At 32.4% G+C, this 11465-nt stretch overlaps 1 protein-coding gene across 1 annotated transcript in view; it reads right to left on the bottom strand.

Annotated features, from left to right (window-relative positions):
- The window catches only part of LOC111638370 (cyclic AMP-dependent transcription factor ATF-1-like), an 81252-nt gene extending 71764 nt beyond the window's left edge, over positions 1–9488 (bottom strand). Inside the window, exon 1 of the mRNA XM_023384070.1 lies at positions 9371–9488. The gene's annotated coding sequence lies outside the window, so the exon portion shown is untranslated. The remainder of the gene's footprint in view (positions 1–9370) is intronic.
- Between the last annotated feature and the right edge of the window lie 1977 nt (positions 9489–11465).

The raw sequence follows: 11465 nt of genomic DNA, 5'->3' as shown, positions 1-11465 counted from the left end.
GACGCACCTCCCGTCAAGGTACCCGTCCCCGTTACGTGTCTGCTTGCACAGAAGCATGTCGCGATGTGAATCTCCCCATCCAATTCTTACTCGATGACACACATTTCGTGTGTTTTATGTGAGCAGTTCTGTTCGAACAGTTGGAGTAGAGAATATTGTAAGTTACTGCTAGCAAAACAATGCGAAATATGTAATTATTTTCGGTAATCCGAACACTTTTGGTAATCTGACACCCCTTTGGTCCCATACCTGTCGGATTATCGAGGGACAACTGTATTGTTATGTGAAGTGAGAAGTTTACAAATATAACCAACAAATGGAATGGATTCAATTATAAAAATCTGGCAAAAAAAAAAGTTACCAAATACTTGTTGATATGTTCCAAATACTCTATCTCTTTAGATTATGGCAGTATACAAGTATAATATAATATTTTAAAGATAGACTCAAAAATATAACATGATAATATAGAAAATCAAACTTAGTAAGGTTTAAGTGTATTATTCGAAATACGGTGGTGCCCCGTATAACATACGCCTCGAATAACAGACTTTCTGTTTGGCCATTACGTGACTTGAGCAATGGACTGGTTGCGAACAACAGACTTTCTGTTCGGCAGTTACGTGAGGCAAACAACAGACTTTCTGTGAACAAGTGTGAATGATGTTTCCACTCTTTTGCCGTTGCCAATGACAATCTGCTAATTTTATAATAATAGTATTATCAGAATATATTATTAGTATACCTGAAGTGCAGAGCTCTCATTGGGATTCGGCTTGCTCACTTGTTTATTACGTACATCACCTCAGTGCAGGGTATTTACATTTATTCAAGTGTTGTGAAAATCATGGCTTCTGAAAAAAACAGAAAAATGATTTCAATTGAAACAAAACAAGAAATCATCAGAAGTGAAAGTTGACAAAAACTTCCTTGTCAAACGGGGAGAGGTTCAGAAGTTTACCAACACTCATTATCCAAACAGAGCTGAGGCCAACAGGATCAATGATCTCTACAATGACACCCTTGCCTGTCATTTCCAACAGGTGTGGAAGAAGAGAGAGAAAAGACCACCTTGGACATGTTTTTCAAGAAGCCAACTGCCAAAAAACAAAAAATGGAACAAGAAAAGTTGACTCTGCAAGCTTCAGTAGCCTCTCCTGAATCTGACTCCGATTAAAAAATAATAAAAAGTGTTCTGCTGCAATGTGTAAAAAGTCTGTATCTGTATGAATGTGTGAAGAAAGTGTTCCTCCATCTCCTCCTCACAACATCTGACTACCCAGCATAATCGGTGACTGCTCCATTTTCATTTTTTTTATGGTATAGTATGGTTATTTTATGCTGCGGAACAAATTATATGTTTTAACATGTATTTATATGGGAAAATACGTTTCGTATAACAGACTTTTCACTTAATGGACGTGCACCTGGAACAGAGTAAGTACGTTATACGAGGCACCACTGTATATTTATCATCTCAGTCATTTTTATTATTTATTAATATACTTTTGTAATTTTGCCATCACTGAAGGAAAAACTTTTTGATGTTTTACATATTGAAGTTGATGAGAACCTCCAATAAAAGGTCAATTCTACTGTAAGAATGTTATGCTCCCTTGTATAATAGGGATGAAATGTAAAGACATCTTTTGTATTCTTCCATTATTTTGTGTAATTTTAAAAATATATTTATCATCCTGGTCATTTTTATTATTTATCAAGAAATTACATATACAGTAATACCCCAAACTTACGTGATGGGTGGGACCGAGCGATAACCGCGTAAGTCAAATTCGTGTAAGTTGGGGTATAATTTCGCAATTTGTGTAAAATCCAAATCAGATGTATGTAAGCTAATAAATGTTCTCGTTAATCTTATCTCGTCTTTTGATTCATTCACGGTTACAAGAAATCACCACATAGAGTCTCTCAAGTCTCCGTAGATATAACAAACACAGAAATAAATAACACAAAATAAATTGTAGCTATGTGTCGATTCCGCACGACACGTCCGAACATGTAAGCTGAACAATAGTGTGGGGGGAGTGAGTAATCAAGAGTTGCGTGGCGCTCAAACAAAAGACAAATCTACAAGATTTGAAAATTGCGAAAGTTGGGATAGCGTTAGTCGAGGTATTACTGTATAGAAAAAATAATAATTATAGAATGCTAAATTCTAAACTTTCACTAAAAATTATCACCATCAGAAGTTAACACCTTGCCAGTACTGGGAACATAGTTTACTGTTATTATTATTGCTACCTTTTCTGCTTTTTCTATTGATAATGTATTACTGTTTGAAATAAAAACATTTTTTCTTTTAACAAATAAGGGTTAAGCAAATAAAATGAAAATATAATGCTCTCTAGCTAATCCAAACTAATTATTGAATAGTATTATTCAGATTAGCAGGCAGAGATGGACTGGTCATCTGTCAATTCTGACAAATGCCAGTGCCTTCCAAGCATTTGTGAGGCTCTGGACAAGTCCTAACCCTCACTAAAATTCACGTTAAAATAATTTTCTTTTAAAGAAAAATATAGTAGTTAGAAATAGATTTTTTTAATATGAAAACGCGACACTAACTTTTAAACAATAGAAGAATGTAAGTCCGTCAACCATCTCCAGTTGGAGATCGAGTTAAACTTCGATTCTGACCTCTCCCACACCCCCGAAAGGTTTCGATTTGTCATCAGGTGACAAGGAGAGACCAATTGAAACGTGGAATCGGAAGAAAATGAATGAAATCCCAGACATTCAAGGACGCGACGGCTTCTTCTCCAAAAGTTCCAAGTGACAGATCTATTGTTGTGTATGTGTGTCGTGCCCATCTTTGTCTCCATCTCCTGACCTCGGATTAACATCTTTCCATCAATGGAAGTCGACCGCATCATCCTGGAGTTATCGAGACGTTGATGGAATTGTTCATTTGCAAACAAGGAACACTTCTTCAAAATGGAACTATCTTGGAAAGGAGAGGAAGACCCAGAGGCCGCAGCTGACGTATAACTTCCAAGATCGCGGAAATCTTGTAAGCTTCTTTCATATTTAATAAATGGGTTGTGTTGTTGTAAATGAGGCATGTATCTCTGACTCAACTGCTTCCACATGTCGTTGATTGTTACTGCTCGGCATTCCAAATGGAAAGGGAGACGATGACGATATATATCACATATTATCGTTAAATTACATTTTTTAAATTTCTACGCCCTTGGCACCCACACATTTGTCAGAATATTTTCAGCATTGCTCAAATGTGTAACATAAATATTTTTAATTATTATTAATAATAATTTTATTATTTTAAATTTTTCCAAAGCTTTCACTAATGAGATCAAGACTTTCACCTTCTAAGACCAGGGTTTAATCTGTCACTAGTATTTTCACTAAAATGCTATAAGAATTTAGATTTAGCAACAATTTTCTTTACATTTCACTAAAAACCTAATGTTTTCCAAGTGGTTATAAAATGTTTTAACCACATGTTTTTAAGATGTTTTAACTAGCAATAGGATGATACCAAAATTTCGCCGAATTCAGATTCTGCTAAAAACAGATTCTTTTGAATAGTTTCTAAAGTTCATTTCAGTTAATTCATTCACTTGTACCATGTTTCCCTAAATGCACAATTTGAGGGAAGGAAGAATCAAACAAATGTCTAGACTAATTCATCTTGAAAAATGTTTTAAAAAACTCAAAACGGAAGTAAATTTAATTTTGTGAATTATGACATTTAAAAATTTTTTTGTTGCATTTTTGGTTTGCAATCCATCAAGTTTTTGAATATTGTAGTTTACATGACTATTTAATTTGTCCGTAATTGTCCAAAAAAGTGAAACAAGTCTGGTTTACCAAAACAGGTCTTGTATGTTTTCATTTGTCATAAATAGCTCTTTTTATAAACTTTGTGGGCATTGAGCTACCTCTAAGTATTAATATATCAAGTTCAAATTTCTTCTATAGTAATTTGAGAACAAATGATAAATAAATAATAAAACAATGGGATCGGTTATTCAAATATTAAAATTAATAAATTCTAAAAAATTTTTATTTAAAAAAACCTTTAAGAAATACAAGTGAAATTCACTTTTTAAATCCAATTTCGATAGAGTTTAAAAACAGAGAAAGACCAGAAAAATAAAGTAAGAAATAGTGAAAGTGATTTTCTGGTCTTTCTCTGTTTTTAAACTCTATCGAAATCAGATTTAAAAAGTGAATTTCACTTGTATTTCTTAAAGGTTTTTTTAAAGAAAAATTTTTTAGAATTTATTAATTTTAAAATTTGAGAACAGTAAAAATAGTTCTGGAGTAAAAAAGTAAGCGATTTATTTTTTCCCTATTTTAAGCACCACACTTTGTAGAACTTTCCAGTTTTTCCTGTGAAAAAAATGTTTCATACGGTTTTTGCAAGCTTCTAAAGTATAAAAGTTTTTATCACAAAGGGAATTCTGCAGAGAACGAAACAAATGGTAGTCTGACGGAGAAAGATTGGGTGAGTATGGGGGTGGAGTAAAACATCCCAGCCTAGTTCCAATAATTTTTGCTGTGTTCATAAGGATGTATGTGGTCTGTTATTATCTTGATGAAACACAATGCCGTTTCTATTGGCCAGTTCCAGCCATTTTTCTTTAATTACCATGTTCAGTTTATCCAGTTGGAAACAATAGTTATCATAAGGTGACCAACTATTTTACAATGAAAAGGTGGACACAAATAAATTGAAGGAAAAAATATCATAAAAAAAGAAACATTTTATTCATTGCAACAATAATACACTATAATAATATCTACTGCATGTGTATGTGCCATATAATATTTCAGTAAGAAGTAAACAAAGCTACTTCCATTGGCACACTCTCTCAAAGTCTTTTGTGCGGAGCGCATGCGTCTCATAATCACATCTTGCCGCACTGTACCAAGCCTTGATGAATCATCACATTAAATATAAACATATCACATACAATGGATTGGCTTGGTATCAATTGAATATGGAGATTTACAGATTAGTCTTCAAATATTGAAAAGGAGGACACTTTTCGAGGGATGACAAAACTTAAAAAAGGACTATCCTCCCTAAAGCAGGATGATTGGTCACCTTAGTTATCAGAATCAATTGTTTGATTCTGTGGAAGTAGCTCATAGTACAGGATTCCTTTCCAATCCCACCAGACAGTGAGCATGACCTTCTTTGGATGAAAACTGCCTTTGGAATTTTTAACAATGGTTCATTTTTCTTACCCCATGATCATTTTCAGTTGACGTTATAAACAATCCACTTTTCATCACCTGTCACTAAACGCTTTAGAAAAGGGTCATTTTCATTCCATTTTTCAAGAGAATCACAAATGGAGATGCATTCCAGTAAGTTCTTTTCCATTAAGTCGTGAGGTGTCCAAATGTCATAACAATTCACGTATCCGAGCTTCTTTAGATGTTAAAATACAGTACTATTTGATGACTTCACTATGTCTGCAATCTCTTCACTATGTAACAAGAATTTTTATCCAATAATGTTTTTGATCCTCTTCAATAATGGGAGATCTTCCTGAGCAGGGAGCATCTTCAAGGCTGAAATTACCCACTTTAAATTTAGCAAACCACTTTCAAACAATTGATTCTGCTACAAGCACTCACAGCATAAACATCTCATATTTCTTTTGCTGTTTGTACAGCATTTTTGTGTTTATGATAGAAGAAAAGAAACAAGTGTTGAAAATGCATTTGTTTGCATCCATTTTCACAACAAGACAAATTAAAAACTATTTGAATAATCTCAACATTTTTTGTAACAGACACGTCTCAAGGTCATTTTTCATAATATTCATTGGCTTACACAATTCTAATAATTTTTGCATCAATCAGTGTCTCAACTGTCAGCTATCAAAATTCACTACGAACTTTCCAAACAACCCAACATAAAAAAAAAAGTCAAAAAAGACTACAGAAAAACACATACTATTTTTAGTACATATATTTAAAAGTTATTTTCAATTGATTTTACAAATTCATAGTTTTTAAAAATATTGCCAGTATTAAAACTAAAACATATCTCAAAAAGTACACTATTCAATAGCAATCCTTATTTTCATTTTTGATTCTAAACAGTGTTCCAACTAATAATAATAATTTTCATTATTTATAATTATTATTTCATTAAAAACTAGAAATTTTCACTATTCTAATTAGTATGCAATACTACATATTTCGATTGGCCTAGATTAATTTGTTACAATTAAAATTAATTCAAAATCATTTATTATTAACCGGAAAAAGTTTTAACCAGTAAAAATTAAAGAGTTTGGATTAACACATATCCAGATTAGTGAGAATGCATTAGTTTTGTTTAAGATTTGTATTGAAATTAAAATGTTGCATAACAAACAAAAATTTTAAATATGTCAGGGCTATTTTTCAGCTGTAATACACCAATATGCCACAATGGAAGACAGCATAAAATGCATCAATAGAATAGTACAATAGAGCATCGTTTATCCGAAGGAATTCCAGTTGACAAATTTAAATTTTTGCCAGTGCTATGGCGCTGTAATCTTTGGCTATGTCTTCGGCTACTCAAATATTTTACGTTTTTGATACTAAATTAACTTCTGAAGTATAATTTTTTATTGTTTTTATATTTTTCAATATATTTATTTTGTTTGTACAAAATAAAAAAATAATTTTTAACGATACAATAGTCTTCGTTAGCTTAACATCGACGAAAATTCAACGCGAAGCAACACGCAATGGAGAAAAATTTCAACATGGGATAAATTAATATATTTTTTCGTACATAATTGGTTATCTGAACAACCCCAGTCCCCAACTGATTCGGATAAACGACGCTCTACTGTATGTAGTATCAGCAGTTGCATAGTAAGAAAAATTCTATATTCAGGCAAGAATGCTGATAACTAGCATGATAAAAACAAACAGGACAATTTATTTGCCACAACAAATGCTGTAGGCCAATTGGAACTGCCATAAAAAATAAATGAGATGAAAAACCCCTTTTCATCAGAGGCCATTTTTTTTATGAAATCACAATGCTGTATGTCCCTGTTACATTTTTCTTAAGAAACAAGGTATGAAGTGATAATGATAATATTTTGTAAGGGAACAGTAAAAACATGGCTACTAAAAGGGCACCATTTAGCAACTGATATTAAATCCAAAACAATAGGAAAGAAAGTGAAAAAGGAGAAATACAAAAAATACGGAAAACAGTATAAATGCTAAAATAAATAATTAGTAGTATTAAACAGTATTTTTAGTGTTAATTTTTTCCCTAAAACAAAACTACTTTTCAATTAAAATTTCTTCCAAAACTTCAGATATTCGTTTTTGAATTGCCTGAAGACGACGTGCATATTTACGTCGAAAGCGCTCGCAAGAATAAAATATTTTAATTATATTTAATGCCTCATAGTCTGAAGTTTTGGAAGAAGTTTTAATTGAGATAACTATTGGCGTGACATCCAACCCCAGTACTTAATACTCCTAACAAAACTACTTTTAGTCACAGTGTATGCATATTGGCAGTAATTTTTTTAAAAAAGAGCACTAAGTTTTATTGTTTATTATACATTATTTCCAAAATCACATTTTAACTTTAAAATTTTGACAAAATGTTAAAATTTTAAACTTAAAATGTAATCAATACACCACCAGACTAAGTTAGTGTATCGCATTTCAAGTTTATTGTTGCATAGTGGTAGTCTTTAACATGATCTAAAGATATTTGTTACAACATATATGATACCTATATCTATTATATATTGAATAATACTATACAATAAAAGATTATAAACTGTAAATATGAATTTTATAAAACATTATCTCTAAATTCACTGTAAATGACTAATATTTCTCTAATATATATTATAACAATCCTGATCAGATATAAAATCTAACCTATTTCATTTGGATTTACTACAGGATTCCAGATATCTTTTCAGATAGTATATTAAAATTATTTAACATTTTTTGAAACATGCTTTTAGAATTAATATAAATTATAGTGGTTCTCAAAGTTATTTGTTACACAGACCACTTAAACCAAGTCAAAGGTGAACCATGGACCACCTCTGCCCCACATTCACTTCCTATCCTTATAAACAGTGTCTTAATGTATGCCATATTTTGAAACCTAATGTAAGACATACATGATACAAAAAATGTTCTTTCCTCTAACTAAACAACATAGAATTGCATTCTGTAAAATGACTAGGTTAGTCTGAAAACCACCTGCTGCATGCTATCAGACCATCACTTGGTTCATATTTTGAGAACCATCGGTATACATTATAAAAATGAGATTTACAGTAAAATCCGTCCAAAACAGAACCTTAATAAAATATAAACCTGCCCAAATGAGAGAAAAATCTTAGTAATACAGTGATTTTCTGTGTTTAAAAAAAAAAAAGAAACTGTTTAAAACGGAAACCTGCCAAACCAGAAAAATTATTCATTACCATAACACCAGTTTACACAGGTTTCACTATACATTACAATAATAAAATTTGATACATATCGTTTTGTAATAAAATTAAATATGCAAAATGAAATATTTTATTCTCACTATAAAATATACATATACTGTACTTTTAAAATGATAAATAATAAAATTCAAGTATTTCCACTAGATGGCACTAAAGATAAACAAGAATTATCAGGTGACCATTTAAATAACGGAGGAATTTTGAAGTAGAAAGGTCGAATTATTATTATTATTTTTCTCTTTTCCGATGAAGATAGATGGAAATATTTAATCTTGTTTATAATAAGACTTAAAAACTATCCTAATCAACAACGAAGACGTATAAATAACATATTAGATGCAGAGAAGAATTTCGTTATTTTCCTATAGATAAAATAGCAATATGTTAAAAGCTATATTTAGCACATCATTCTGATAAAATTTCTTCTTAAATATAAAATTTAGTGAAAATAAGCCAATTAGAAATGGAAAAGATTTTTTTTAGCCATTGAGATAAAGAATTAAAAGGAAAAGGAAGAAAGAGTTCAATTAAAACAAAAACGGTAAAACGTCCTTGAAGACCTCATTCCTAGTATATTTCCGAAATTAGATCGCGATTGAAAAAACATTGCGAAATTTAACATTAATTTCGATCGATACATAATTATATGCAAGCAAAATACAAATTATTTATAGGAATTAAAACTTTTTTCGACTCTTTAATACTTTTAAGTATTATTATTTAAAATCTCAGTCGTCGATTTAAGCCTAACTTTAGGGTTAAGCAACTTAAAAGAACATATCATGTTAAACATTAACCAGTTAGGATTAAGAGAGAACCATCAGGGTTCGGGGGTCGAATGTTATTATCTTGTTTCGTCCATGTCTACTTACCACTTACGTATTTCTCGTCGTCACCGAGTTTGAAGCAATCCGAGTGGATAAATTGATAGAAACGTAGTAGCCACGTCAAACTTACCAGACGAAGTCGTCACCGAAACGTCACCTCACCACTTGTCGACATCCATTATGTATCACAACGCGTTAAAATCCGATATTAAATATATATATTGATCCATAATAAAGCGTTTAATAATTATTATTTAATGGTGTAAAATAAAATGCATTCGATTTATTCGAATTTTTGTTTTATTTATTAATTAATAATGAAGAACTATGTTATGAAGTGGCAGGATATTCATGTAATTGTGTCGACTTACGTGTACAGAGCTGACGTCATGCAGTATGATTGCGTCTTTTCTTTCTGTTTCGGATCTCCTTCGTTTCCTTTATTCTGATTTGTTTTCTCGTAGCTTACGCAACATTTTTTAACTTCTTCCTTCCTTCTTTAATGCATTTAATTACGGGAAAAAATATTTTTAACAAATCAGTTCAAAAATTTACTTATTTCGTTTATTTCGATCTTATCACTTCTTATCTGAACAAGTTGGGGACAATTTATTTTAAAAAATGACAACGTTCTTAATATCTTTAAAGTTATTAAAACATGTTTAATTAATTTAAAATTTGCCAAAAATTGCTAATTGGCGTCGTTTTGATTATATAATCAATTTTTATGCGTAAAATGTCTTCGAAATTTGTTAAATAAATAGATTCAAGGGCATTGTAAGTTAGTAACTAAGCTACAGTACTTCTACTTGAGAATGATTCTTCACTAGGCGGTGCAAATAGAAGATTTTGGGAATTTAACCCCTCCTATTTCGGAAGAATAGAAACATAAATAAAAAAGTAACATATTTATTTTGTATCCGTTAAGTTTCTTCTTAGTCTACTGCAGTGGTTCCCAAACTTTTTTGATTCTCGGCACCCCAAGGGCGCCGAAAATCAAAAAAGTTGGTTCCACAGTGCATCAGGGTCTTTGCTTCGAAAAAGTGCTTGCAATCCTCCATAACATCCAAACATAGAACGAACACCATCAGTAAAGATACCAATGCATTTGGTCCACTCCAAATTATTTTCGGAAATAAAAACATCAAGGATCTCGAACAAGTCGTGAGCTTAGCACCAGCAGTGATACTTTTACAGAAGAGAAAGTCTTCTACAATGTTATTATTATCTATAAACTGTATATAGCAAATCAAGTGAGCATCATTATTATTATCTATGTCATCATCCAGCTGCGACCCAAATTCCTTCCCTTCTATTTTTTCAATAACTGAACATTGGAGGTTCTTCGCTATGTGCTGTATTCTGCGACTGATAGTGTTATTGCACAAAAGCACTTTTGAAAGCTGCTACCCAGCAGACCCACCGATAATAATGTTCACCATATCTACAGGAGCCGGTAGAATGAGTTTTTCTGCAATGATATGAGGCTTTTTACATTTTGCGATTCTGTGCACCACCTTTATTACTGAGTCATTAAATCAGGTCTGCGACATCTAACAGACCTGATTTGCATTAGGTCTGCTAGCTGTCACATCTTGTCACATCGAATTGAAAGGGGAAGTAAAATTATGAAAATTTTATATTATTTCGTGGTGTCTGTGAGGAAGCCGCGGCTTCCTAAGACGCCGCTGTACACACTTTGTTTTGTTTACTTATGGCAACGCAACACTTGGGAGATCTGCCTAGGTGGGAATGCCTTCCGGGAGGTCTTTTTAAAGGAAACTGGGCTCTATTTGAGCGTTACAGATGAGGAGAAAACCCGGAAAACTCCACGTGGGCAGCCCGCCCAAGCGAGGCGCAAACCCACGACCGAACTCCCAGTGTTCAGGGAACGAAGACCGCTTGGCCACTGGTGGCGAACACTTTGAGAACCGCTGGTCTACTGTATACAAATTAATAAACCACCGTAAGTTATTAAAAAATAATATGTTTTTTAAATTCCACCCTTTAAAAAACCCTGCGCACGCAATGCCACCTGAACCATTGGACTGATAGGGCTGCAGGCCTAGGGTGCCAGCCGTCGCCACTTCACAAAGCATTTTTTTTATTTAATTTCCACAACAACACCTTATCTCACAGG

Source organism: Centruroides sculpturatus, unplaced genomic scaffold (assembly GCF_000671375.1).
Source record: "Centruroides sculpturatus isolate CEXI.00-Female unplaced genomic scaffold, Cexi_2.0 scaffold1141, whole genome shotgun sequence".
In the NCBI taxonomy this organism is placed as follows: Eukaryota; Metazoa; Arthropoda; class Arachnida; order Scorpiones; family Buthidae; genus Centruroides; species Centruroides sculpturatus.
This window is presented reverse-complemented; position numbering and strand designations above follow the sequence as displayed.